This window comes from Pristiophorus japonicus, chromosome 7, assembly GCF_044704955.1.
Source record: "Pristiophorus japonicus isolate sPriJap1 chromosome 7, sPriJap1.hap1, whole genome shotgun sequence".
NCBI classification, from domain to species: Eukaryota; Metazoa; Chordata; class Chondrichthyes; family Pristiophoridae; genus Pristiophorus; species Pristiophorus japonicus.
This window is the reverse complement of record NC_091983.1, coordinates 109,777,557-109,804,553: the sequence shown is the minus strand read 5'-3', so window position 1 is coordinate 109,804,553 and position 26,997 is coordinate 109,777,557. Positions and strand designations below refer to the sequence as shown.

The 26,997-nt window shown below is 42.8% G+C and overlaps 1 protein-coding gene across 1 annotated transcript in view; it reads right to left on the bottom strand.

Annotated features, from left to right (window-relative positions):
• Nucleotides 1-26,997, bottom strand: part of tnfrsf21 (tumor necrosis factor receptor superfamily, member 21) — a 90,897-nt gene that overhangs the window by 63,153 nt on the left and 747 nt on the right. The window lies entirely within an intron of this gene.

The following is a 26,997-nucleotide window of genomic DNA, read 5'->3' as shown; positions in this document are numbered from 1 at the left end:
GAAAAGCACAGTAGTTATACATTTTCAAAACATAACACATTTGATTAGCACTTGGTCTGTCCACTCCCTTTCTCCCCCCTGAGTATGTTCAATGGCAGGCGAGGAGGTCTCCTAATTAGAGCTGGCCCCGACTTCAGCTTGTTTATAGCCTCATTAAATTATTCTTCTTTATCATTAAAACCTATTTCCCTCTTATCAGTAAAAAGCATTACGTTATTCTCCCCCCCCCCCCCATTAGTGAAAACCATTACGTTACCTTCTCCAATCTGTGATTGCTTTTTCTTTCCCGTGACCCGTGTTTAACCTCAACTCTCAGTAACCCCCTTTTTTTCTGTCAATTCTGCAATGTCTGCATCTTGACATTTCTTTAGCTATTTTCCCATGATTCCCTATCTCCATCCCTCTGCCACATTTACAATCCTTCTGTATCCATTCTCACCGACCAGCAGCTGTCCTGCCAAATGCGTTTTCATCTCCACCCTAAAAACAAACATTGATGGCCCTACCATTTGTTATCTCCATTAACATTCAGGTAAAAATTTCTAGGGCACAAGAAAATAAAGATTGAATCAAATTCTCATTCAACAGAACCTCAAGTATCACATCATTGAGAAAACATCAACTATCCACCTTTCTGATGACACTCCCCAATTTGAGATGATTGCCCTGTTCAATGGGATCTCATGTTTCTTTGGTTATTTATGCTCTTAATCTTTTGTTGATGAAAAAAACTGCATGAAATTACTTCTATTATTTGCACTGTACACTGCCCAGGGGATTGAATCTGGGTTTGAATATAAGCCAAACAATGACAGACTTGGATTTACATCACATTACATCGCTCAAATGTTCCAAAGTGCTTCACATGGAATAACTTATTTTAGTACACTGTGGTTACAATCCTAAGAACAAGATTGATGACCAGTTATTTGGTGATGGTGTTTGAATAAGGAATAATGGCTGGGACAAAGAAGAGCATCAAAAAATAATTTTGAGCACCAAGTTATTTCAGATAGGTTGGTGCATAAAACAAAATTGTGCAGGGCACAGATATGAACTGGGATACTCTGTTAAGGCACACTGTTGAGACAATAGAGTGAATAGACTTGCATATTTAGGTCATGCTAGAACAAACTTGAGGTCCTGCTGGCAAAGCTTTCTGTCTAAAGTAGAGAAATATTTCCTACATTGCTACGGATAGGTTATCTTGTTCAACAGAACCATAGCATTGTCTTCTGTGTATATGGGTATATGCATTTCCTCACATTTCTGATGAAATGCAGGCTTCATCAGTTGATATGAAGATTAAGTATAATGGAACATTCTACAGCTCTCTAATTTACAATTCAGTGAGAACAGAAGCAACTGTTACATTAATACAAAAATAAAATGCTGCGGATGCTGGAAATCTGAAATAAAAACAATGTTGGAAATATTCAGTAGGTCAGGCAGCATCTACGGAGAGAGAAACAGAGTTAACGTTTCAGGTCGATGCCCTTTCATCAGAATTGAAAATAGTTAGAGATACAACAAGTGCAGAGGCAAGGAAAGTGGGGAGGGGAGGAAAGAACCAAAGGGAAGGTCTGTGATAGGGTAGACGGTAGGAGTGATTAAGAGAAAAGGGATGATGGTGCAAGGTAAAAGAGCTGGTAATGGGACATGTAAAGGAACAAAAGATGAATCTAGAAGAGGTACAAATGGGAACAGCAAAATCATCAATGGCTGCCATCTGAAAAATGGGGGCAGAGGTTATGATCTGAAATTGTTGAACTCTATGTTGAGTCCAGAGTGCAGCAAAGTCCTAATCAAAAGGTATCCTGCACAGCTCAGAGACATGGATCTTATACAGTCGACACCTCAAATTGCTGGAGAAATACCAATGACATCTCCGCAAGATCCTGCGAATCCCCTGGGAGGATAGACGCACCAACATCAGTGTTCTCGATCAGGCCAACATCCCCAGCATTGAAGCACTGACCACACTCTACCAGCTCCGTTGGGCGGGCCACATCAGCCACATGCCCAACACGAGACTCCCAACGCAAGCGCTCTATTCGGAAGTCCAACACGGCAAGCGAACCCCAGGTGGGCAGAGGAAACATTTTAAGGACACCCTCAAAGCCTCCTTGATAAAGTGCAACATCCCCACCAGCACCTGGGAATCCTTGGCCCAAGGCCGCCCTAAGTGGAGGAAGAGCATCGGGAGGACGGCAAGCATCTCATCGCCAAGAGCATGCAGAAAACCAGCGCAGGCAGCGGAAGGAGCGTATGGCAAACCAGACTCCCCACCCACCCTTTCCTTCAACGGCTGTCTGTCCCATCTGTAACAGAGACTGTAATTTCCATATTGGACTGTACAATCATCTGAGAACTCACTTTTAGAGTGGAAGCAAGTCTTCCTCGATTTCAAGGGACTGCCTATGATGATGATGAATCGAAAAGGTACAAGATCCCAGAGGGACCCTGGTTCCAAATGATTCACGGTTGACCCATATTGGGGACAGTGATTTAACTTTATTCAGCACAAGCAAGACTTAATACATTACAGTATTCGAGCAGCAGTTTACAGAGTAAACTGAGACTTATATTACCACTTATACTCTGGGTAGAAGCTGCAACCTTGAGTAAGCTTCACCCCTTGTCTCTTGGTCTCCTCGATTCTTTCTGAAATCTTCTACTCTTGAAGTCTTGTATGGTCTTAATGGCTACAATCAAAACCTATAGGGTCCTCCTGAACCAATCACTGGCTTACATCCAAACTACAATCAAAAAGATGCCACACACAGGTTCTAGTATTATGACATCCTTACATCTGTTTCTGACCATCAAGACTCATATGGGATAGTTATAGCAATACAAAAGGAATATATGTCTCTAGTGTAGAGATATGGGTCCTTGCTGTTCGCTGTGGAAAGACCTAGGTTTTTAAATTCACTGCAGATATCATAACATCCCAAACCAGTGGCAGCTACACCCGACATTGCTTCCCAAGCTGGCTGCACTTTTTGACTATGGCCACCCTCTTTCACCCCATGCTGTCTGGTTACAGTCTACTCACATACTTAATTACTGTATAAGCAAAGTCATATATAATTCAGATCATCATTGCATACAATTGATGGTTATAGACTTCTATATTTAATTCTTACATACAATTATAAATCCATTACTGATGATTATATCACTAAAGATAGAAAACATGTATTCTAAAAACCAACTAATCCACGACAATCTTAGAGGTGCTGTTCCTCGAGCTTACGTGGAGCTTCATTGGAATAGTTTAGGAGCCGAAGACAGAGAGGTCAGACTGGGACCGAAGCGGAGAATTAAAGTGACAGGCCACCAGAAGCTCGGGTCGTGCTTGAGAACTAAACAGAGGTGTTCCGCAAAGTGGTCACCCAATCTGCATTTGGTCTCCCCAATATAGAAGAGACTGCATGGTGAGCAGCAAATACAGTATACTAAATTGAAAGTACAATAAATAAATTGCAGTTTCACCTGGAAGGAGTGTTTGGAGCTCTGAACTGTGGGAAAGGAGAAAATAAAAGGGCAGATGTTGCATCTCCTGCACTTGCAAGGGAAGGTGAGGGGGCATGGGGGTGATTGCGGAGTGGACCAGGGTACAGCGGAAGAACAGCCCCATCGGAATGCTGAAAGGGATGGGGAAAATGTGTTTGGTTGTGGGATCTCACGGGAAGTGGCGGAAATGGTGGAGGATGGTCCCTTCAACATGGAGACTGATGGGGGAGAAGATGAGGACAAGGGGAACCCGGTCATGATTCTGGGAGGGCAGGGAAGGGGTGAGGGCATAAGTGCGCGAAATGGAACAGACACAGTCAAGAGCCATCTCAATGACAGGAGAGAGGAATCCTCAGGTGAGGAAAAAGGAAGACATATCGGATGCACTGGTGTGGAAGTTGGCACCGTCAAAACAGACTGAGAAACTTGGAGAATGGAAGAGAGAGCTTACAAGAAGCAGGGTGGGAGGAAGTATAATCAAGGTGGCTGGGGTTGTCAGTGGGCTTAGAGAATATGGGTCGGAGCATGCAGGTTCCCATAGCAACACCTTTTATTTGGAGGAAGTGAGTGGAGTCAAAAAGAGAATTTGTTCAATGAGAGAACAAGTTCAGCCAGGTGGAGGAGGGGGACTGGTTAGGCCTCTGTCCAAGAAAGAAGCTAAGTGCCCTCAGGTCATCCTGGTGGGGGATGGAAGTTTTTAGGTATTGGGCGACCATGATGAAAAGGATATGGTTAGGGCCAAGAAACTGTTTGGCGGAGAGTGTTGGCAGAGTCGTGGATATAAGTGGGAAGAGACTGGACAAGGAGAGAAAAATAAGAGTTGAGATAGGAAGAGATCAGTTCCATAATGCATGTGGTCAAAGTGTGGAATTATTTTATTTTATATTTTTAGTATATCAAGGACCGCTTCCCAGATCTGTATGTTTGTAGTCGAAGAAAGATTGCTCGATTTAATTCTGGAAAATGAAACAGGACAAATAACTGATGTTCTGTCGAACAACTGGGAATACAGTTTGGTTCCAAGGTAATTACAGAAAAGAGTAATGAAGTTTGAAAAATAGGATGCTGGACTCAGGAAAGACAAAAAGGATCTGGCCCAAATTAACTGGAAAGAAAAGTTAGCAAACAGGTCAATAGGTTAGCTGTGGGAAAGCTTCAAATACAAGATGTAGATATAGGTAGTACAAAACAAATATTCTGACAAGGCAAAACGCAGAGCTCCTTTCTTCAATAGAGAGATTAAAATAAAACACATTTTAAAGGATAGCACATGATAAAGTTAGGGCTAACAATAAGAAAGTTATGAGGACTATAAAAAAGGTATGGCGAGAATGTGAAAAGTTTAGAAAGACAAGAGAATAGAAAAATGATTAGCAGATAATGTAGAAAGGAAGTGATGAAGGCTTTATAAGCATATGAAAACTAACAGATTAATGGGCTCAATTTTGGCCACGCCCATTTTTTAGCATACTTACCTGAGTTGCATCGCTTCAGTAAGTCAGGAGATGCTCCAGAAAAAAAATGTTGCAACTTTTGCCACTGTCTGGCCTCTGCTCTGCAGCCATGCAGCGTGGCTAGTCGCCTCGGGGGGGGTGGAGCCTGCGTTCTGCGCTGGAAAATGTGCCAGGACGTCTGCACACACATGGTGGAGAAAAGTGATGGCCACACATGCACAGTAGCCCAAGTCTGCGTGCCTTCCGTGCTACAGATGTGAGGAGCCCTCGCATGAAGTGCAGTCTTCAGGGCCGGTTCCATGGGCCTCTGTTTGCAGTGCGATAAGCCAGGACGGTCATACTGACCAGGGCTGCACGGAACAAACCTTAGCCATGCACCAGAGTCTGATCCAGCCTGCCTCCGAGCTGAGGGCAGTGTCTCGGTGCTGGGCACGACACTGCTGCAGACATGCAAGGAAACCATACTTCAAAAGCAACTAACTCTGAAGATTCTAATCAGAGTTTAAGAATATGGCCACGCTGTATCGAAGAATGCCAATTCTGATCTTCTGGAGATCCAAATTGGTGCTGTTGCTTTTAATTGTGATCAGTCTAGTGCTGCATGTCCTGATAGCTCTGCTGCCTATACTGGAGCTGAGTATGCAGGGAAGGTGTGATCACCACACAGGTTGCAAACCAGAGTTGCTCTTCTCCCAAACCAGCCTTTCCATTGAATTGTTCCCTCCCACCCCGAGCCCAGGCAGAGTGGCCTCCCGCACCAGCCCTCTGCCTTTCCGGCAGAATGCAGAAAGGTGAATTGGAGTTTGATGCTGAAGGTAGAACTTTAATTTTTTATTTCTTCTTATTTTAAGTGTGTGAAGGAATGATGGTTTTGCAAGTCTGTTCCCCAAGGCTTGGTTGGTCCAGGTCCTCTCTGCTTCCCACCCCTATTCCAGGCCGAATGGCTCCGATGTACTTATCTGCGCCGATTTCTTTAACTCTCCGCAAGGGTTTTCTCAAGTGACCACATATGCTGGCCTAAGTAGAAATGGAGTTACTGTTAGCTGGCCAAAGTTGCCTAAATGGCCAGAACTGGTGTAGGTGGGCTGGTAATGCCCCATTTTGAGAAAAATAAAACTAACCTAAAAAAAACATGACTAAATGAGTTACACTGGTGCAAATTGATTGGCAAAACTGGAGATTTTTAAGTTAGACCAGAAAAAGCAGCCTACTCCAAAAAAAAATGGAGCAAATACTGGGGAAAATTGAACCCGAGAGGCTTGACGACTCTGGGATGAAGAATGGAATCTCTTGTGGAGGATGAAGGTATGAAGAACATTGAATAAATAAATATTTATCAGTGATTACAAATGATAGAAGTGAGAACATGGGTGTACAGGAGGATGAGAGGCAACTGTAGAAATAAATTGGTTCTGATTAGCAAAGTAGATAAGTCAACAGCCCCTGAAGGCATGCACCCTGGGCTGCTCAAAGTCAGAGAGAAGGTGGTTATAGGCTCTGGCCTCAATTTTTGAATTCTCCTTACATATAGAAATTGTACAGTGGTGACAGAGAATAACCAAGGCAACACCCTCATAGACCAATTAGTTCCATCAGTTGTGGCCAAACACTTAATTCAAGGCAAAAACAACAAGCATTTAGAAATGTTTGGATCAATTAAAGGCAGTCAGTGCAAATTTATTAACAAGTCATGTTTGAAAAAATTAATTGGGATTTTTGAAGAGTTGACCAAGGAATGCTGTCGATGTATCACACATGGATGTTCAAAAAGTCTTCAAATGAGACAAAAGACATGAAAGAAAAATTCAGCCAGATGATAGAAGAGGAAAAACAGCAACAGATAGAAACATAAGAACATAAGAATTAGGAACAGAAGTAGGCCATCTAGCCCCTCGAGCCTGCTCCGCCATTCAACAAGATCATGGCTGATCTGGCCGTGGACTCAGCTCCACTTACCCGCCCGCTCCCCATAACCCTTAATTCCCTTATTGGTTAAAAATCTATCTATCTGTGACTTGAATACATTCAATGAGCTAGCCTCAACTGCTTCCCTGGGCAGAGAATTCCACAGATTCACAACTCTCTGGGAGAAGAAATTCCTGCTCAACTCGGTTTTAAATTGGCTCCCCCATATTTTGAGGCTGTGCCCCCTAGTTCTAGTCTCCCCAACCAGTGGAAACAACCTCTCTGCCTCTATCTTGTCCATCCCTTTCATTATTTTAATTGTTTCTATAAGATCACCCCTCATCCTTCTGAACTCCAACGAGTAAACACCCTGTCTACTCAATCTATCATAAAGTAACCCCCTCATCTCCGGAATCAGCCTAGTGAATAGTCTCTGTACCCCCTCCAAAGCTAGTATATCCTTCCTTAAGTAAGGTGACCAAAACTGCACGCAGTATTCCAGGTGCGGCCTCACCAATACCCTATACAGTTGCAGAAGGACCTCCCTGCTTTTGTACTCCATCCCTCTCGCAATGAAGGCCAACATTCTATTCGCCTTCCTGATTACCTGTTGCACCTGCAAACTAACTTATTGGGATTTCATGCACAAGGACCCCCAGGTCCCTCTGCACCGCAGCATGTTGTAATTTCTCCCCATTCAAATAATATTCCCTTTTACTGTGTTTTACCCCCCCCCCCCCCCCCCAAGGTGGATGACCTCACATTTTCCAACATTATATTCCATCTGCCAAACCTTAGCCCATTCGCTTAACCTATCTAAATCTCTTTGCAGCCTCTCTGTGTCCTCTACACAACCCACTTTCCCACTAATCTTTGTCTCATCTGCAAATTTTGTTACACTACATCTGTCCCCTCTTCCAGGTTGGTTGATTGACAGAACAAAAGTAAGGGATGAGGGGTGTTGCTTGGCCTGGAGAAGGGTTGGAAATGGTGTAAACACAGGTCGTCAGTGCTGGGTCCACCGAGGTTCTCACTTCCACCATCATTTAGGTTGGGATGGGAGTAATCAGGGGTCATCAATTTAAAATTACAGGAGAAATTGCTTAACAAAGGGTTGTTAGGAGCAAGATGTGCTTTGTCACAGGGAGAGGTTAAGGCAACGACCACTATCTTTTAAGGGAAAAATAAATAAACATTGCAGAGGAAAATAGAACGAACAACAGAGCAGTGGGAATAGTTTTGGATTGTTCTAACAAAGAGCCAGCACAGATATAGTGGGCAGATTGGCCTCCTTCTGTCTAAGAACTGAACAGCCCAATACAGACTGTACTCAAAACCACTGCTGGACAGGAAAAAAAACACCTGTTTTTGACTGCTGCATTCAATTAGTCCTGCAGTTACTATGGGCAACCCGTTTTTTTGGCATACTGACCCTTTATGCGTCGACTTTGTGCGCTGGAAAGGCGCCAAAAAACTTACTTAGTATTCTGGTCCCTCTGCCAAGTGTCCCGGGTCCTGGCGCAATGTCCATGGTGGAGGGGGGTGACGGAGCTACAGCCCTGCGCTGGCAACACTGCCGGCAGCTGTCGCACGTGCAGTGGAGTCTGCGCGCATGCTCCTCGCCCTCAGCGTGTCCTGCAAGCGGTCAGCAGGACCCGATGTTCGCCGCCCCTAGCCGTGGCCAATTGGTCGCCCGCGTCAGAGTGTAGCCCAGGCTGCCAGAACCCTACCCGAGATGCTGCCGAGCCCAGCCTTTCCTCTCCCTCCCGATGCTGCTGAGCCCAACCTTTCCTCTCCCTCCCTTCCACCCCCCGCCATGAGTCTTTGCCGGCCGCCCCAAATCCCACGCCGAATGGCCTCCCGTACAGGCCGGCCCGCTGCCTTCCCCAGCCCAAGGTAGGATTTACTTCAAACATAAATTGTTAATCATTTGTTTACCTGAGTTCTTTATTTTTACTTAGTTATTTTAACTTTTATTTGGAATGTTTGCTGCTTGGGTGCAGGTCAGTCCCTACTTACATGCGCCGGATTTCTTAACTGCCCGCAACATTTATCAGAGCTGGCCACATACGCTGACCTAAGTCAATTTGGTGTAAGTGTTAGCTGGCCAAAGTGGCATAAATGGCCAAAATTGGCATAAGTGTCTAGGAACGACCCCTTTGGAAAAAAAAACTTTAAAAAATCGTACCTAACTAAGTTACTCTGGAGCAAGTTTATTCGGGAAAATGTTTTTTTTTTTTAAATTACATCAGAAAAACCAACTTACTCCCAAAAAGATTGATGCAAGTCATTGCCAAAATTGGGCCCAATATGGGGCAGTGTTTGCATGCAAGAGTTCTGTCCCCAATACAACTGATAATTTGCAGTATGCAAATACATGCATAAACATTCCTACTCCTATTGCTTTAATAGATTGATAGCAAAATTATGAAACTGAACAAAATGGGACTTGTCCAACCGACCACATTACTGTAACATGACAAGATTGTCATGAGTTTGCCAATCTGCTTTTAAAAAAGGGACACTGGCTTGAAATTACATCAACTTTTTAGCCACGGTGAAAACTTATCATAGGCAGTCCCTTTGAATTGAGGAAGACTTGCTTCCACTCTTAGCATGAGTTCTTAAGTGGCTGTCCAGTCCAATATGAGAACCACATTCTGTCACAGGTCGGACAGATAGTCATTGAGGGAAAGGGTGGGCAGGGAGCCTGGTTTGCCACACGCTCCATCCGCTGCCTGCGCTTGATTTCTGCATGCTCTCGGCGACAATACTAGAGTAGCTCAGCGCCCTCGCGAATACACTTCCTCCATTGAGGGCGGTCTATGGCCAAGGACTCCCAGGTGTCAGTGGGGATGTCGCACTTTATCAGGGAGGCTTCGAGGGTGTCCTTGTAACGTTTCCTCTGCCCGCCTTTGGCTCATTTGCTGTGGACGAGTTCAGAGTAGAGCGCTTGCTTTGGGAGTCTCATGTCTGGCATGCGGACTATGTGGCCTGCCCAGCAGAGCTTATCAAGTGTGGTCAGTGTTTCGATGCTAGCCTGGATGAGGACGCTAATGTTTCTGCATCTGTCCTCCCAGGGGATTTGCAGGATCTTGCGGAGACATCGCTGGTGATATTTCTCCAGCGACTTGAGGTGTCTACTGTATATGGTCCACGTCCGAGCCATACAGGAGAGTGGGTATTACTACAGCCTTGTACACCACGAGCTTGACAACCGTTTTGAGGGGCTGATCTTCAATCACTTTTCCTCAGGCGGCCAAAGGCTGCACTGGCGGCGGTGTTGGATCTCATCAATGCCTGCTCTTGTTGATAGGAGGCTCCCGAGATAGGGGAAGTGGTCCACGGTGTCCAGGGCCACGCCATGGATCTTGGTATCTGGGGGGCAGTGCTGTGCAGAGAAGACAGGCTGGTAGAGCACCTTTGTCTTACTAATGTTTAGCGTAAGGCCCATGTTTTCATATGCCTCGGTAAATACGTCGACTCTGTCCTGGAATTCAACCTCTGTGCACAGACGCAGGCGTCATCTGCATACTGCAGCTCGACGACAGAGGATGGAGTGGTCTTGGACCTGGCCTGGAGACGGCGAAGGTTGAACAGCTTCCCACTGATTTTGTAGTTTAGCTCCACTCCAGCGGGGAGCTCATCAACTGTGAGGTGGAGCACGGCAGCGAGGAAGATTAAGAGGGTTGGGGCGATGATGCGACCCTGCTTGACCCCGGTCCGGACATGAATTGGGTCAGTGATGGATCCATTGGTAAGGATCGCAGCTTGCATGTCGTCGTGGAGCAGGCGGAGTATCGTGAAAACTAGGGCTGTTAGAAATATAGCCCATTACATTTACAAGTTTGTTATTAAAAGCCGAGCATATGCGGAAACTGAAGAATTTTTGGCTCCTGCAAATTTTAACCATTTTTTAAGTTCCCTCCCTCTCCTCAAAATGAACCAAAATTCTTCCATCCTTAAAAGTGGTTATTACAAACAGAATTAAATACCAAACCTAGATGCTATGGGCCAAATTTTGCTGAACAAATAATGGCGGCTGCACGATGTGCACCATTATCAATGGGCAAATCAGCCAGTCACTTGTAGTGAGGAAGATACTCCCCACGAATTATGAATCCCCACAAGTTGCTGTACGTTTTGTACCACGCTGTTATCTTTGTGAAAACGGCATCTTGTGCTTAACTTCTACGAAGTTGCTGCATTTGCACATTTATTGCCCATTAAACTCACCACAGAAAGTTAAGTCTAGCAGTTAACTGCATAAGTACCCTTTTAGCGACATAATTGTTAATTACCAATCACCCTCTCCTGTCCCGAAAGTTAAAAATTACAATTGCAGAATCTCAATTCTTCAGGTTGTGAATTGTTTGAGATTTTAAAAAAGGACAAATTTCATTTTTTTTTCCCCCACACTTTTACTTTGTCTCTTTTTTTTTCTTTCCCTAATTTTATACCAGAGTTGACATTGAATTCACCCACTATAATTCACTGTCCTTCTCAATCCTTGCTGTTTTTTTCCCTCAATCCTTTAATCACATTGGTTGAGGCCATTCATTGTTTGTCCCAGTGCTCATCAAGGTCCCAGATGTCGTTGCCCTCGCTGCATATTTTCTTCTCGCACTTCCAATTCTAACCAACATGGCAGGCTGAAAGATGCCACACTGCAGCAAAAATCAGGCCCTGCATGCATATACTGTACTGCATTACACTAATTAGTGTAAAATTGTCTGTAAGCATATAGTTAAGAAATCATAGGTCTCTGCAACCAGTTATTTACAGAGTCATCAAAGTTCACTCTATAAATATTTATTTTGCCAACATTAAACAGATGACATCCTTTTGCAGCTGCTTTTGTCCAATACTAAAACATTTGAAACACAACACTAAGGCAGCGACATAGCAAGATATGTAAAATCTGAATTTATGGGAAAATATTCCTTTCCCACACATAGTTTAAATATGATGGAGAACCAGCTCAGAAGAGAGAATTCATCTATGTTGTCATAATACAAACTTTTATTTCTTGGAAAACTACAAGAAAATTAATTTCACAGTACAGGTATTCCATTTAGCAGAGTTTCATAAACACTTGCTGACCCACAGTATGGATGGTTGACATTTTATACAAATGTAGATCTGGATCATGATGAAAACTCCCACTTTTATTGCATTATTTACCTTTTCAAAATTTGAAGACTGCAGATTGCATTTGGTGGTTTGCTGGTAAAGTGGAAAAACAGAATTGCATGACAAGAAGCACATGCTATAATTCAGGATTTCTGTATACCGTGCAATGTGACTGACAACAGATTTTATCTCTCAAATTCTAACCAGCAAAAAAAACTGGGACAAAGAAAAAGCACACGTACACCAAAGGAATGAAAATGTAAACAACAAAATATGTACAGGTATTTTGTACGTCCAATTTCTCAATTCCTACCAAAACAAATTGTATGAAATGGCACAAACATCCCCATCAATCAGGACGCAACTACTTCAGACAAAAATAGACGAAATCCCAAACCAGAGATTTTTATAACTTAGTGGAAACAAAGACACTAGATAAATGAAGGATTAAGATTTTGAAGTGAAACAATAACAGCTACCATTAAAAATGAACTGGGGGGATATCCAAGGGAGAAAGTCAAGTTAACTTTTATCCTGCAGTAATTGACAAAGTGTTGCCGCTGCAGAGATCAAACATCAATAATGTTACAACCAAGACCAATTAACTCGGAGTAACACAACAATGTTCTAAAGTTGCCTTCATGATACCATTGATAAGAGTGTTGCAAAATAAGAACATTTGTGCAGTCATGTTTCAAATTTCAGACTGGTGACTATTTAGAGTACAGCAGTAAGTGGGCAAAGCAGAGCTTTCTTTATACAAGTACACTTAAATACACTGCAAAGCTTTGCGGATAGGCATTCCAATGCCAATGAAGTCTTTAATGTTAATAAGGAGCAGACTGTTCCTGACCTGAAAAGCATGTCCAATCAATAAAACATCCACAGTATTTCTTTTTACCCAATTCTTCACTGCTTACAGTTTAAAAAAAAACACATTACGATAATCTAAAGGCTGCAGTTTTTGTGTCTTACATGGTGCTAACCTCAGTTACGATCTTACACTGTTGCTTTCATATTCTGTTTAAATTTAAGATGAGGGAGGAAAGGATGAAGCCATGGACTTCTGTAACAGAATACACCATACCAAGCCATATGGCAATTTGGTTCACAATGGTTAGTCTCAGCAATAATAGAAAAAATGGCTGCCAGCACCAACATTACTCTTAAAATTAGATTCCAAAATTGAGAATCAGATGTGGATGGCAGGGGCGGGGGTCTGGGAAGTGCACATGGAACAACAGTAACACTGCTATCACTGCCCATCCCCATCCAGTTCAACAATCTGTCAGCAATCACTGTCTAGGCTGTTGCGTCAATAATTGTCACTTGGACAGCATACCGAAGGGTAGCTAAAATCCATGAAACTGAACTACAAAATGGTCAAAAATATAGGGACACCCTCTTGTTAAAAAAAAACTGGATGCTAATGTTGATTAATTTATTTCAAACAGAGTACCTTCAAAAAGTGAATGGTTTCAAATACCAATTCCTACATAAATCCTGCCTTGGGTGGAGCCACTTTTGTTGAAGTTCTTTCTGTACTTGAAACTATGACTTTCAAAGTAAAACTCAGACAAAAAAGCATGCGTTTTTTTTTGGAGGGGGGGGGAGTGAAGAGAAATACTGGTACCTAGAGCCTTGCAGTGATGCCCAAAACTGCATTTTGATAAGCTCCCAAGGAACAATAACAGCCCCATAAAAACATGGATATTTTGTAATTTGTTAAATTTACTTGATGGGAGTTTAGGTTACCAAATTTGATTGCTGTAATAAGTACAAAGGCAGTGGTACTCCAGTCCATAATTAAGCAAGGCTGAGATCCTAAAGAGCAACAAACAAGCCTATTTCATGGCTGTAGGCAATGCCCAGCATAGCACAAAGCCAGGCTGACTCACTTGCAGTTTTGATTCCTGGTTGGTCATCATTATCATCATAGGCAGTCCCTCGGAATCGAGGAAGACTTGCTTCCACTGCTAAAGTGAATCCTTGGGTGGCTGAATAGTCCAATACAAGAGCCACAGACCCTGTCACAGGTGGGACAGACATTCGTCGGGAGAAGGGGGTGGGACTGATTTGTCGCACGCTCCTTCCGCTGCCTGCGTCTGACCTCTTCACGCTCGAGGCATTGAGATTCGAAGAGCTCAACACCCTCCTGGATGCACTTTCTCCATTTAGGGCGGTCTTCGGCCAGGGACTCCCAGGTGTCAGTGGTGATGTCACACTTTACTAGGGAGACTTTGAGGATGTCCTTCTAATATTTCCGCTGCCCATCTTTGGCTCGTTTGCCGTGAAGGAGCTCTGCATAGAGCAATTGCTTAGGGAGTCTCGTGTCTGGTACGCGAACTATGCCCGACATCAAGATTCACGGCGCGGACCTCAACAACGTGGACCACTTCCCATACTTTGTGAGCCTCTTATCAACAAAGGCAGACATTGATGCGGAGAGTCAACATCCCCTCCAGTGCGCCAGTGCAGCCTTTGGCCGCCTGAGGAAGAGAGTGTACAAAGACCAGGCCCTCAAATTTACCACCAAGCTCATGGTCCTGGTTGGTGCAGAGCTGCTGAATCTCAGGCAAGACAGCAGTTGGGGTACTCCCACTGGTCTTTAGACCCCCCCGCCCCACCATCCCCCATGAAGATATTGCTATATTCTATACATTGCTTCCATAAATTGAAAATTCTTGAATCATGCTTTCCTCCCCACAAAAAAATCTTACCTCCAACAGGAATAAGTTAGCCCACTATTCTTTCCAAAACCAAATAGTTCAAAACTTGGAATAATCTGTAGGCCTTCTCTGAACACTTTCCGCCATTTGGTTTATACACAAACACTTGTGTTTACTCAACAGTAATAGCAAGATCTTCTTTCCAACACATTATATACCTTTCATTTTCCAATACTTTGTTATTTGTATTAATATTTTTCAGCTCATAATATTGAAATCAACCTGGAATTCATCTGGCAGATATTTGAAGGAGATTTTCAGGTGAGCAGTTTAACTGTTGGTCTAAATTCTGTATGCTGTTCTCAAATATAAAAACTCAACTTTCCATTTGTAGCTGTTGTTCCACTGTGAGACCCATGCTTGGTGCCAACTCCCGATGTGCAGATAATTTGTAGCTGGCTGTAACTCAATATGTTCGCCAGGATCTGCTGTGGTTGGCTCCTAAATAGGCCCTCTTTTACCAGCTCTTCTCAGCTGCTAGGAACAGCAAATTCCCGCAAGTGTACCTGTAGTGTGAAGACAGCTGTACTATTAGCAGCTGGCATCATCAGTATGCGGCTTAGCCTAGAGTAAACAAATTTAGGGAAAAGCACAGAATGATGATAACAGCCACCCAATCCTCATGTTTCTGATCTGGAAAGTATGTTAGCAAACTAAAGACAAATTTATGTTGCACTGTATCTGTGCAACGCCTAAAATCCAGAACCCTCGAGACCGAGGCCATTCCGGATTCCGGGCTTTCGATTTGCTTTCTGACATCAAGATTCTGGAAACACCAAAGACCAGGTTTGGGTATTTCAGATTTTGGTATTCCAGATTTTGGAATGTCAGAAAGGGGGCCGGGGGAAGCCCCGCTAAGGTCGTCGGGTGGGCTGGCGAGGAGGCTCCAAGATAAGGACAGCAGCATAAGGTGAGGCAAGTCACGGCGACGTGAGGCCCGAGGTCTGGCAGGGTCGTTGGGTCGATGGATTGCGGATGACCCTGCCACCGATCAGTCCGGAGTCCGGATTCTCGATGCTGCACCTGTATCATGTTTCAGAATAATTGAAACGCAGTGGCCATCATGTAGGCAAATGTTGATGGCAACTTTAAGCTTTTCTTATCAAGCAACTTGCCCACCCAAATTTAAGCCCCTTCAAATGTCATATTTTCCAACATATTGGCTGTCAATTAAAATATGGATCAGAGAAATACCAATTTGAACCAGTTTTAATACATCACGTTAGCAGGGATTACTGCACACAAAAACTTTACAGTACTCCTCATGGGCCAAAAGTCTTTCAAATTAAAATTACACACAGCACAAGCAGCCCAATTATGCATGAACATAGCGTAACAGGTAATTCCTCTTCCCAAAATCATTTTAATATGAACAGCAGAGAATCCTCGAGTTCTCTTGTGGTTGCAGCCAGACACCAGTTAAAAGAATAGATTAATTATCCCAAGAGCTTTCACTCTAGCTACAGATCTTCAGGCAAATTTTCATATGGCTCTATCAAAAGCCAGCTGTGTTACATCCTCAAATCACTCCAATGATATGACTTGACTTCCACAAATTTGGGTCGGCTTTGAATTCATGAGATTGCATTTACAACTTTTAATTATTCGTTCATGAGATGAGAGCGTCACCGGCAAGGCCAGCATTTATTGCCCATCCCTAATTGCCCTCGAGAAGGTGGTGCTGAGCCACCGAGGCTGAGGGCAGTTAAGAGTCAATTACATTGCTGTGGGTCTGGAATCAGAGCAGGCAAGGACGGCAGGCTTCCTTCACTAAAGGACATAGTGAACCAGATGGGTTTTTTTTACAACAATCCGGTAGTTTCACGGTCACCATTACTGACACTAACTTTTGTAATCCAGATTTATTTAATTCACTGAATTTTCCCAGCTGCCATGGCAGGATTTGAACACACATCTCAGGATCATTCGTCCAGTAAAATAACTACTATGCCACCAAGCCGGACTTAATGAAGAGGAACACTGCAACCATCAGCGAACATCCCCACGTCTGACTTTATGATGAAGGGAATGTCATTGATGAAGCAGCTGATGATGGTTGGGCCTAGGATGCTGCTCTGAGATCATAATATAAGAAATAGGAGCAGGAGTAGGCCATTTGGCCCCTGGGGCCTGCTCCATTATTTAATACGATCATGGCTGATCTGTTCATGGACTCAGCTCCACTTCCCTGCCCGCTCCCCATAACCCTTTACTCCCTTATCGCTCAAAAATCTGTCCATCTCCACCTTAAATATATTCAATGACCCCACCTCCACAGCTCTCTGGGGCAGACAATTCCACAGATTTACAACCCTCAGAGAAGAAATTCCTCCTCATCTCAGTATTGAATGGGCGGCTCCTTATTCTGAAGACTATGTCCCCTAGTTTTAGTGCCCCCCCCCCCACCCGAGTGGAAATAATCTCTGCATCCACCTCGTCAAGCCCCCTCATTATCTTATATATGTTTCGATAAGATCACCTCACATTCTTCTGAACTCCAATGAGTATAGGCCCAACTTACAGCGATGTCCTGGGGCTGAGATGATTGCATTGCCTTGCTCTGCCCCCCACAATTTGTAAGGTGTCATGCTTGTATTTTATAGATTAGAAAACGCCATACCCAGTCATGACCACTGAGACAAAGAATTCCTGGAGGTGCAAAGAACCATAAGATTGTACCCTCGCAGCAGAGAGCTGAATTTTGAAGATTGGAGAATTTTTCAGCCGAGAAAGGTGACAGAGGCAGGAGGCAATACAATACAATTAAGTGGCACAGAAGAGGTAAACTCAGAATTTCAAATGGAACTGTGGCAAAAGGCCAGTAAGAAAACATTTGAGATGAAGCAGTAATGAAGGTTTCTGCAATGGCAAGGTTGGAGTAGAGGCAAGTGATATTATGACAGAAGATGGCATTTTGGTGATGTGCAGATGTGGTGTTTGAAGCTCAAAGCAGAGCATGGTGATCACATGTTCTTGGGTTTACCCCAGAAGAGCAGCTAGATGAGCACTGGAATGGAAGCCAGAAGCACAAAGCTCCTGGCAGATGCTCAAGATGACTTTCATTTTGAGCTGGAATCAAGTCCAACAGGCCAAATTCACTGTTTATGTAAAATGCATTAGTCTGGGTGTTTTAGAATTAGACTCATCTGAATGAAGAGTTCATCAGTTAATCCTCCAGCAGATTGGAAAAAGTGCATATGGGAGCATCTGCAAAATTACAGTCTCTAGTTCACAAAGAAGGGAGAAAGAAAACAGAATAGGCCAGTTAGCCCGACATCAGTCCTCAAGAAAATGCGGAATCAATTATTAAGCAAATCGTAATGGGTCACTTCGAAAATCATAATATGATTAGGCAGAGTCATCATGGTTTTAAGAAAGGGAAATCGTGTTTTACAAATGTATTAAGAGTTTTCTGAGGATGTAACTAGCAAGTTGATAAATGGGGAACCAGTGGATGTAGTACGTTCAGATTTCAAAAAGGCATTCAATAAGGTGCCACATAAAAGATTGTAACACAAGATAAAGGCTCATGTGGTTGGGGGTAATACATTAGCAATAATTGAGGATTGGTTAATGGACAGAAAACAGAGAGTAGGGATAATTGTGTCATTTCCGGTTGGCAGGCCGTAACGAGTGGGGTGCTGCAAGGATCAGTGCTTGGGCCTCAGCTATTTACAACCTATATTAATGACTTGGATGAAATAACAGAGTGCAATGCACCCAAGTTTGCTGAAGATACAAAGCTAGGTGGGGAAGTAAGCTGTGAGGAAGACAGAGCCTGCAATGGGATATAGATTGATTAAGTGAGTGGGCAATAAGTTGGCTGATAGAGTATAACATAGGAAATGAGAGGTTATTCACTTTGGCAGGAGTAATTGTGAGGAACTATTTAGGTGTCCTCGTACAAGAAACACAGGAAGCTAGCATGCAGCTACAGTGAGAATGAGGAAGGCAATTGGCATGTTGGCCTTTATTGCAAGGGGGCTGGAGTACAAGAATAAGGAAATCTTAATACAATTGTACAGGGCTTTCGTGAGACTACACTTGGAGTACTGTGCAGTTTTGCTCTCATCGGAGAAAGAACATACATGCCTTAGAGGCAGTGCACTGAAACATAGAAACATGGAAAACAGGTGCAGGAGTAGGCCATTCGGCACTTCGAGCCTGCACCGCCATTCAATAAGATCATGGCTGATCATTCCTTCAGTACCCCTTTCCTGCTTTCTCTCCATACCCCTTGATCCCCTTAACCGTAAGGGCCATATCTAACTCCCTCTTGAATATATCCAATGAACTGGCATCAACAACTCTCTGCAGCAATGAATTCTACAGGTTAACAACTCTCAGTGAAGAAGTTTCTCCTCATCTTAGTCCTAAATGGCCTACCCCTTATCCTAAGACTATGTCCCCTGGTTCTGGACTTCCTCAACATCGAGAACATTCTTCCTGCATCTAACCTGTCCAGTCCCGTCAGAATCTTATATGTTTCTATGAGATCCCCTCTCATCCTTCTAAATGCCAGTGAATAAAGGCCCAGTCTCTCCTCATATGACAGCCCAGCCATCCCTGGAATCAGTCTGGTGAACCTTCGCTGCACTCCCTGAATAGCAACATCCTTCCTCAGACTAGGAGACCAAAACTGAACATAATATTCCAGGTGAGGCCTCACTAAGGCCCTGTACAACTGCAGTAAGACCTCCCTGCTCCTATTCTCAAATCCCCTAGCTACGAAGGCCAACATACCATTTGCCTTCTTTACCGCCTGCTGTACCTGCGTGCCCACTTTCAGTGACTGATGAACCATGACACCCAGGTCTCGTTGCACCTCCCCTTTTTCTAGTCTGCCGCCATTCATATAATATTCTGCCTTCGTGTTTTTGCCCCCAAAATGGATAACCTCACATTTATCCAAATACTGCACCTGCCATGTATTTGCCTGCTCACCTAATCTGTCCAAGTCACCCTGCAGCCTCTTAGCGTCCTCCTCACAGCTCACACCGTCACCCAGTTTAGTGTCATCCGCAAACTTGGAGATATTACACGCTATTCCTTCATCCAAATCGTTAATGTATATTGTAAAGAGCTGGGGTCCCAGCACTGAGCCCTGCAGCACCCTACTATTAACTGCCTGCCATTCTGAAAAGGACCCGTTTATCCCGACAATCTGCTTCCTGTCTGCCAACCAGTTCTCGATCCACGTCAGTACATTATCCCCAATGCCATGCGCTTTGATTTTGCACACCAATCTCTTGTGCGGGACCTTGTCAAAAGCCTTTTGAAAGTACAAATACACCACATCCACTGATTCTCCCTTGTCCACTCTACTAGTTACATCCTCAAAAAATTCCAAAAGATTCGTCAAGCATAATTTCCCTTTCATAAATCCATGCTGACTCGGTCCGATCCTGTCACTGCTTTCCAAATGGGCTGCTATTTCATCCTTAATGATTGATTCCAACATTTTCCCCACTACTGATGTCAGGCTAACCAGTCGATAATTACCCGCTTTCCCTCTCCCTCCTTTTTAAAAAAGTGGCGTTACATTATCTACCCTCCAGTCCATAGGAACTGATCCAGAGTCAATAGATTGTTGGAAAATGATCACCAATGCATCCACTATTTCTAGGGCCACTTCCTTAAGTATTCTGGAATGCAGACTATCAGGACCCGGGGATTTATCGGCCTTTAATCCCAGCAATTTCCCTAACACAATTTCTCATCTAATAAGGGTATCTTTCAGTTCCTCATTCTCACTAGGCCCACTGTCCCCTCGTACATTCGGAAGGTTATTTGTATCTTCCTTTGTGAAGACAGAACCGAAGTATTGGTTCAATTGGTCTGCCATTTCTTTGTTTCCCCATTATAAATTCACCTGAATCCGACTGCAAGGGACCTATGTTTGTCTTTACTAATCTTTTTCTCTTCACATATTTATAGAAGCTTTTGCAGTCAGTTTTTATGTTCCTGCAAGCTTCCTCTCGTACTCTATTTTCCCCTTCTTAATTAAATCCTTAGTCCGGCTCTGTTGAATTCTATATTTCTCCCAGTCCTCCGGTTTGTTGCTTTTTCTAGCCAATTTATATGCCTCTTCCTTGGTTTTAACACTATCCTTAATTTCCCTTGTTAGCCATGGTTGAGCCACCTTCCTTGTTTTATTTTTACTCCAGACAGGGATGTACAATTGCTGAAGTTCATCCATGGAGGTTTACTAGATGAGAGGGTTATCGTATGATAAGAAATTAAGTAGATTGGGCCTATACTCTGGAGTTTAAAAGAATGAGAGGTGACCTAATTGAAACATACAAGATTCTGAGGGGGATTGATAGGGCAGAAGTTGAGAGGTTGTTTCCTCTGGCTGGAGAGTCTAGAACGAGGGGGCATAATCTCAGGGTAAGGGGTCAGCCATTTAAGACTGAGATGAGGAGGAATTTCTTCACTCAGAGGGTTGTGAATCTTTGAACTTCTCTGCACCAAACAGCTGTGAATGACTCAGTCGTTGAATATATTCAAGGCTGAGATAGCTACATTTTTGAACTCTAGGGGAATCAAAGAATATGGGGATCAGGCAGGAAAGTGCAGTTGAGGTTGAAGATCAGCCATGATCTTATTGAATGGCAGAGCAGAATTCAAGGACCATATGGCCTACTCCTGCTCCTAATTCTTATGCACTTATAAAAGGGGTTTCATTATCACCCTCCGTGTAAACGCCTGATAAATGCCGGTGCAGAATCGACTTATCCTGCTGTGCACAAATTGGCATGCTGCATATGCCTGCATAGCAGTGACTACACTCCAAAAGTAATTCACTGGCTGTAAAGCACTTCAAATCTTCAGCATATCCCAAAGAGACTATATAGATGCAAGTTATTTCTTTATTTTGCAGATGAATTGGTAAAGGGATTTTTTTTTTTTAATAAATGAAAACTGCATAATTATTGTTACTATTAAAATATAAAATTGGTTCATACAGACTGCTTTATCGGTATGAACAATATTTGTTACAAAAGCGAGAAACTAGTTTGGCTGCACAATTACTGGTTGAAAAGTTAAAACTATGTATTTCAGGATCAAACTCATCAATTTCAAACTTTTCTTATACCTCTCTCTCCCCTATTTCCACCATACTCACCTCCAACAAGTGCAAGGAGCTCATGGAATTTTTTGTCTCAAAAAGGTCAGGGCCAATCCATCAGCTGCTTCTGCCACTTCCCTTCCTTCCTCTAGCCCATCGGGCCGAACTTCCTCCGAGGTTCTCCCTGTTCTAGCCCTGAAGTCACATCTTTCTCCAGTATCTCTCTGATCACCCCACTTGACCTCGCCACGCTCATCTTGTCCAATGAAACATACTTCCTGCTCCCTCGACCTTATTCCACCAAACAGCTGACCACCCAACTTCCTTTTGTGACTCCCATGTTAGCTGACATTGTTAACGGTTCGTTCTCCTTCACATCTGCCTTCATCACCCCTCTTCTCAAAAAATTATCCTTTGACCCCACTGTGCTTGTAAGCTACCGCCCCATCTCCAACCTCCCTTTCCTCTCCAAAGTCCTTGAATATGTTGTCGCCTCCCAAATCCGTGCCCATCTTTTCCACTCTTCAATCAGGTTTCAACCCCTGCCACAGTACTGAAACGGCTCATCAAAGTCAAATTGCATTCTTTGTGACTGTGACAAAGGTAATCTATCCCTCCTCGTCTTTCTCAACCTGTCTGCAGCCTTTGACACGGTTGACCACTCCCTCCTCTTCCAATGCTTCTCCACCACCGTCCAGCTGGGTGGGACTACACTCGCCTGGTTCCATTTTTCTCTAGCTAATCATATCCAGAAAATCACCTGCAATGGCTTCTCTTCCCACTCCCACATCGTTAACTCAGGTGTCCCCCAAAATCTATCCTTGGCCCCCAGACATTTCTCATCTATATGCTGCCACTTGGCGATATCATCCAAAAACAGTCAGTTTCAACATGTATGATGACGACAACCAGCTCTACCTGCACCACCACTTCTCTCGACCTCTCCACAGTCTCAATTGTCAAACTGCTTGTCCGACATTCAGTACTGGATGAGCAGAAATTTTCTCCAATTGAATATTGGGAAGACCGAAGCCATTGTCTTTGGTCCCCGCCACAGACTGCATTCCCTAACCACTGACTCCATCCCTCTCCCTAGCATCTGTCTGAGGCTGAACCAGAGTGTTCGCAACCTAGGTGTCATATTTGACCCTAAAATGAGCTTCCGGACATATATCCGTGACATAACTAAAACCGCCTATTTCCATCTCCATAATATTGCTCATCTCCACCCCTGCCTCAGCTCATCTGCACCTTGGTTATCTCTAAACTTGACTACTCCAATGCACTCCTGCTGGCTTCCCAACATTGTACCCTATGTAAACTTGAGATCATTCAAAACTCAGCAGCTCATGTCCTAACTTGCACTAAGTCCCATTCACCCCTGTGCTCGCTGACCTACATTGGCTCCCAATTAAGCATGGCCACGATTTCAAAATTCTCATCCTTGCCTACAAGTTCCTCCATGGCCTCGTCCTTCACCCTCCCCAAGATGTCTGCACTCCTCAAATTCTGTCCTCTTGAGCATCTCTGATTACACCTGCTCAACCATGTGTGGCCGTGCCTTCAGCTGCCTGGGCTCTAAGCTCTGGAACGCCCTCCGCCTCTCTAACTTTCTTTCCTCCTTTAAGACACTCCTTAAAACCTACTTCTTTGACAAGCTATTGGTCATCTGCCGTAATTTCTTCTTATGTGGCTCGGTTATTTTCTTTTTCTCCTGCAAAGCACCTTGGGACGTTTTACTACGTTAAAGGCACTATATAAATACAAGTTCTTGTTTTAAAAAAAACTCCCTCAGCTGAGACCTATCCCAACACCAATAATTAACACTTGTTAGACTAATGAAAGTTTCACTTATTAACCAAACAAAAAGAAAAGCATCTGTTCTATGTGATCTCACTTTCCTCATTTAACAAAAAGACTCAACGGTTTAGATATTAGGCAAATATGAAGAAACAAGGCTAGGGTTGCAAGATGTAGTAAATGGAACTTGAAACCTTTTGTGCTCGGCAGTCGAATTTCTACACAATTCAGAAATTGAATTTCAGTAGTTTGTATACCTATGAAATTTAACTATGGGTGGATGCAGGAATGACAGCAAAAGAATCCTTTCACAAGGGTTAATGAACAAAAACAACAATCTATGGTACTCATATAAGAAAGAAAAAGACTTGCATTTATATAGTGCCTTTCACGACCACCGAACGTCTCAAAGTGCTTTACAGCCAATTAAGTACTTTTAGAGTGTAGACACTGTTGTAATGTGCCACAATAATTGACTTCTGCGATTTTAGAGGTTTCACACACTAAGCATGGATCAGAGGATAACTATAAATGAACATATCTTAGCCATAATGCAAATTCTGGCCATCTCCTGAACATTGTTGCAAAAGGTTTACTGTATCATGTTCTTGATGGGGGTAGTACTGAAGGCACAACGATGTCTACACCGTAAATACATTTTATCTTTAATATGCACCAAACCACTAATTTTGAATTATTGCCAGATAATAATTCAAATTCAAAGAAATTATAGTGAAGCTAACATTTTCCAGGTGATTTGCCCATTTGAAAGAGTTAGTTTCAGTTGATTCTTTTTAAAGATCAGAGAAACTTTATATGAATTTCACATCTACATTTTCATCCCTTCTCTCCACCTTCATCATGAGCACTATTGTCTTGATTGGAGCCAAAGACACATCCACAAGCAGGATCAGTGCCTCTCCCTAACTGGCCAACAAAGAGGATCATAGAAATCTGCAGCACAGAAGCAGGCCATTCAGCCCATCGTGTCTGTACTGGGACTTGATCAGTATCTGAAAGAGCTTCTCCTTGGCCAAAAATGTACCATTTGACCTAGAAGACTCAAATAATAAATGACAAAACATCCCCAACAAGAAAAGCTGGAGCTCAGACACGATCAAAGACAAGTTGAAAGCCAGCATATTTGCACTGTTGCTACATGGGCACCCTTGCAATAAACCATGTCTGAATTTACTCACTGAAAATACAGACATTTTAATTTCAAACTGTGGCCCAATTAACCACAAGAAATTACTAAATATCTAGAAGAGAAAATTACAAGATCATATTTGGCAAACCTGACAGTTGAGGTGGTGATAGATATGGTGAAAGGCAGAAATGCAGTGGATGTAGTGTACGTGGACTGTCAGATATCCTTTGACAAAGTACCACACAGGTGACTACTGGAGAAGATTAAGGGGTATGGAACTAAAAGAACAAATCAGATCAATAATCTGCAAGAGTGTGTGTTACGGGCAGTTTTGCAAAGTGTTTGGAAGTGGGTAGCGGTAGAGCTAGAGGAAATGGGGTCCAAATTTGTCCAAGATACTAAAATAGAAAGCACAGTAAATTACTGAGGGCTAACAGAAGCTGCAAGGGAATATTGATAAGATGGAGGAATAAGCAAAAAAGAGAGAGAGATGGAATTCAATGCCTGTAACTTGAAGTGGTACATATTGGTTAAAAAATAGTAACTTAATCGCAGAACAGGGGAAGATTGGGTGATGAGAAAGAAGTGAAATTTGGGGGTTTAGGTTCACATTAATAAGCAGCATCTCCAGTGTATAAAGCCATAAAAAAAAAACACATGGGATAATGGACATTATAGCAAGAAACATCAGATATAAAAGTCAAAATGTAATGGTGAATCTGCATAAAACCTTAGTAGGAATCCACAGTTGGAATACTGTGTGCTGTGTTGCCCCAATCCCACTATAGGAAGGATGATACGACAACAAAGAGGGTGCAGTGCATTCGGAATCATTAGGATGCTGCCTGGCAGGAGGAAAGCCAAATGTAAAGACATGAGAAATTGAATAAGTTTGTGTTAGAATGGAGCAGATTAGAGTGACTTGATAGAGATGTTCAAAGTTAAGAAGGGATGGGACACAGCAGAGTGAAAAAGACTGTTTCGAGTGATCTATAATGAAACTTAGGACAGAGAGCAGGAAACAAATTGTCTACACAGGGGGTTGAGGTTGAGAAATTCACTACTGTAGTTAGTGACTGAAGCAGAGACCATGCCAAAACATAATAGGTTAGATAATGGTAGAAGAAAGGGGCATAACATGATAAGGGAACAGGACATGCACATGGGTTTAGGACTACTGAGTGTGGACGATAAACACCAACACAGGCTGATTGAACTGAATGACTTGTTTCTGTGTTGAAATTTGTATGAAGTATATAAATAAATAAGGGAATTAATCACACACAATATAAGGAAGACTGTTGTTAGAAACATTAACTCTGCTTTCTCGCCACAGATGCTGCCTGAGATTTCCAGCATTTTCTGTTTTTATTTCAGATTCCAGTATCCGCAATATTTTGCTTTTGTTGGAAACACGGTGGTTTCCTGAATTCTGCTGTGATGCCATTTTAAAACAAATGGTTTAATATATTAGAAACTTAAAACAACCAATAGTAAACAAAAGAATTGGCCTTAGTTTACTGCCATCAGATTTTTTTTTAAATGAAGTTGAAACAGGGGGAATTATTGCTTAAATATAGCATAATTATTTGCATCCAGATCTCCAGCTTAAAGTAGAGGTTTCATAATGAACTAAATTTAGTCTTGTTCAAAAAAAGCATTAAATCTTAACAAATTTGGTTGTGATATGCATTCATGTCAGTATGAATGGAAAACCCTGTCCAGAACAGAATGTGTATTTTGAACAGGTTTAAAATATAATCTCTACATTTTGAATAAATGATACAGAAAGAGGATAGCTACCAGAAGCCAAGTTAAAAAGATTTCACATTATTTTAAATGTAAAAACAAAATTCTGTCCAATGTAGTTTAATGCCACATCATATTGACTGTGACCAACAAGGACATACATACGGTGTTACTTACATCAGTAATCTGATGAAGCAACTTGTATTCTTCCTAGATATATTTATGGGACCAATTTTTATTACTTTACATGAAACAAACATTGTTTTAGCAGTATGTTTAATTTAGACTTACCCTCTCAGCGCGTTTGCAATACGGGTTTACATTTCAAATCATTAATTTATAAGAAGTGTTTTTTTTTCCCTTCAACAAAGAAAATACGGTGCCACAATTATTCTATACCAACATTAATATAAAACGTATCTCTATTGCCTTATGCAGTACATGGGTATCAGTACATGGATACAACACCGATGTCTAGATGGAACT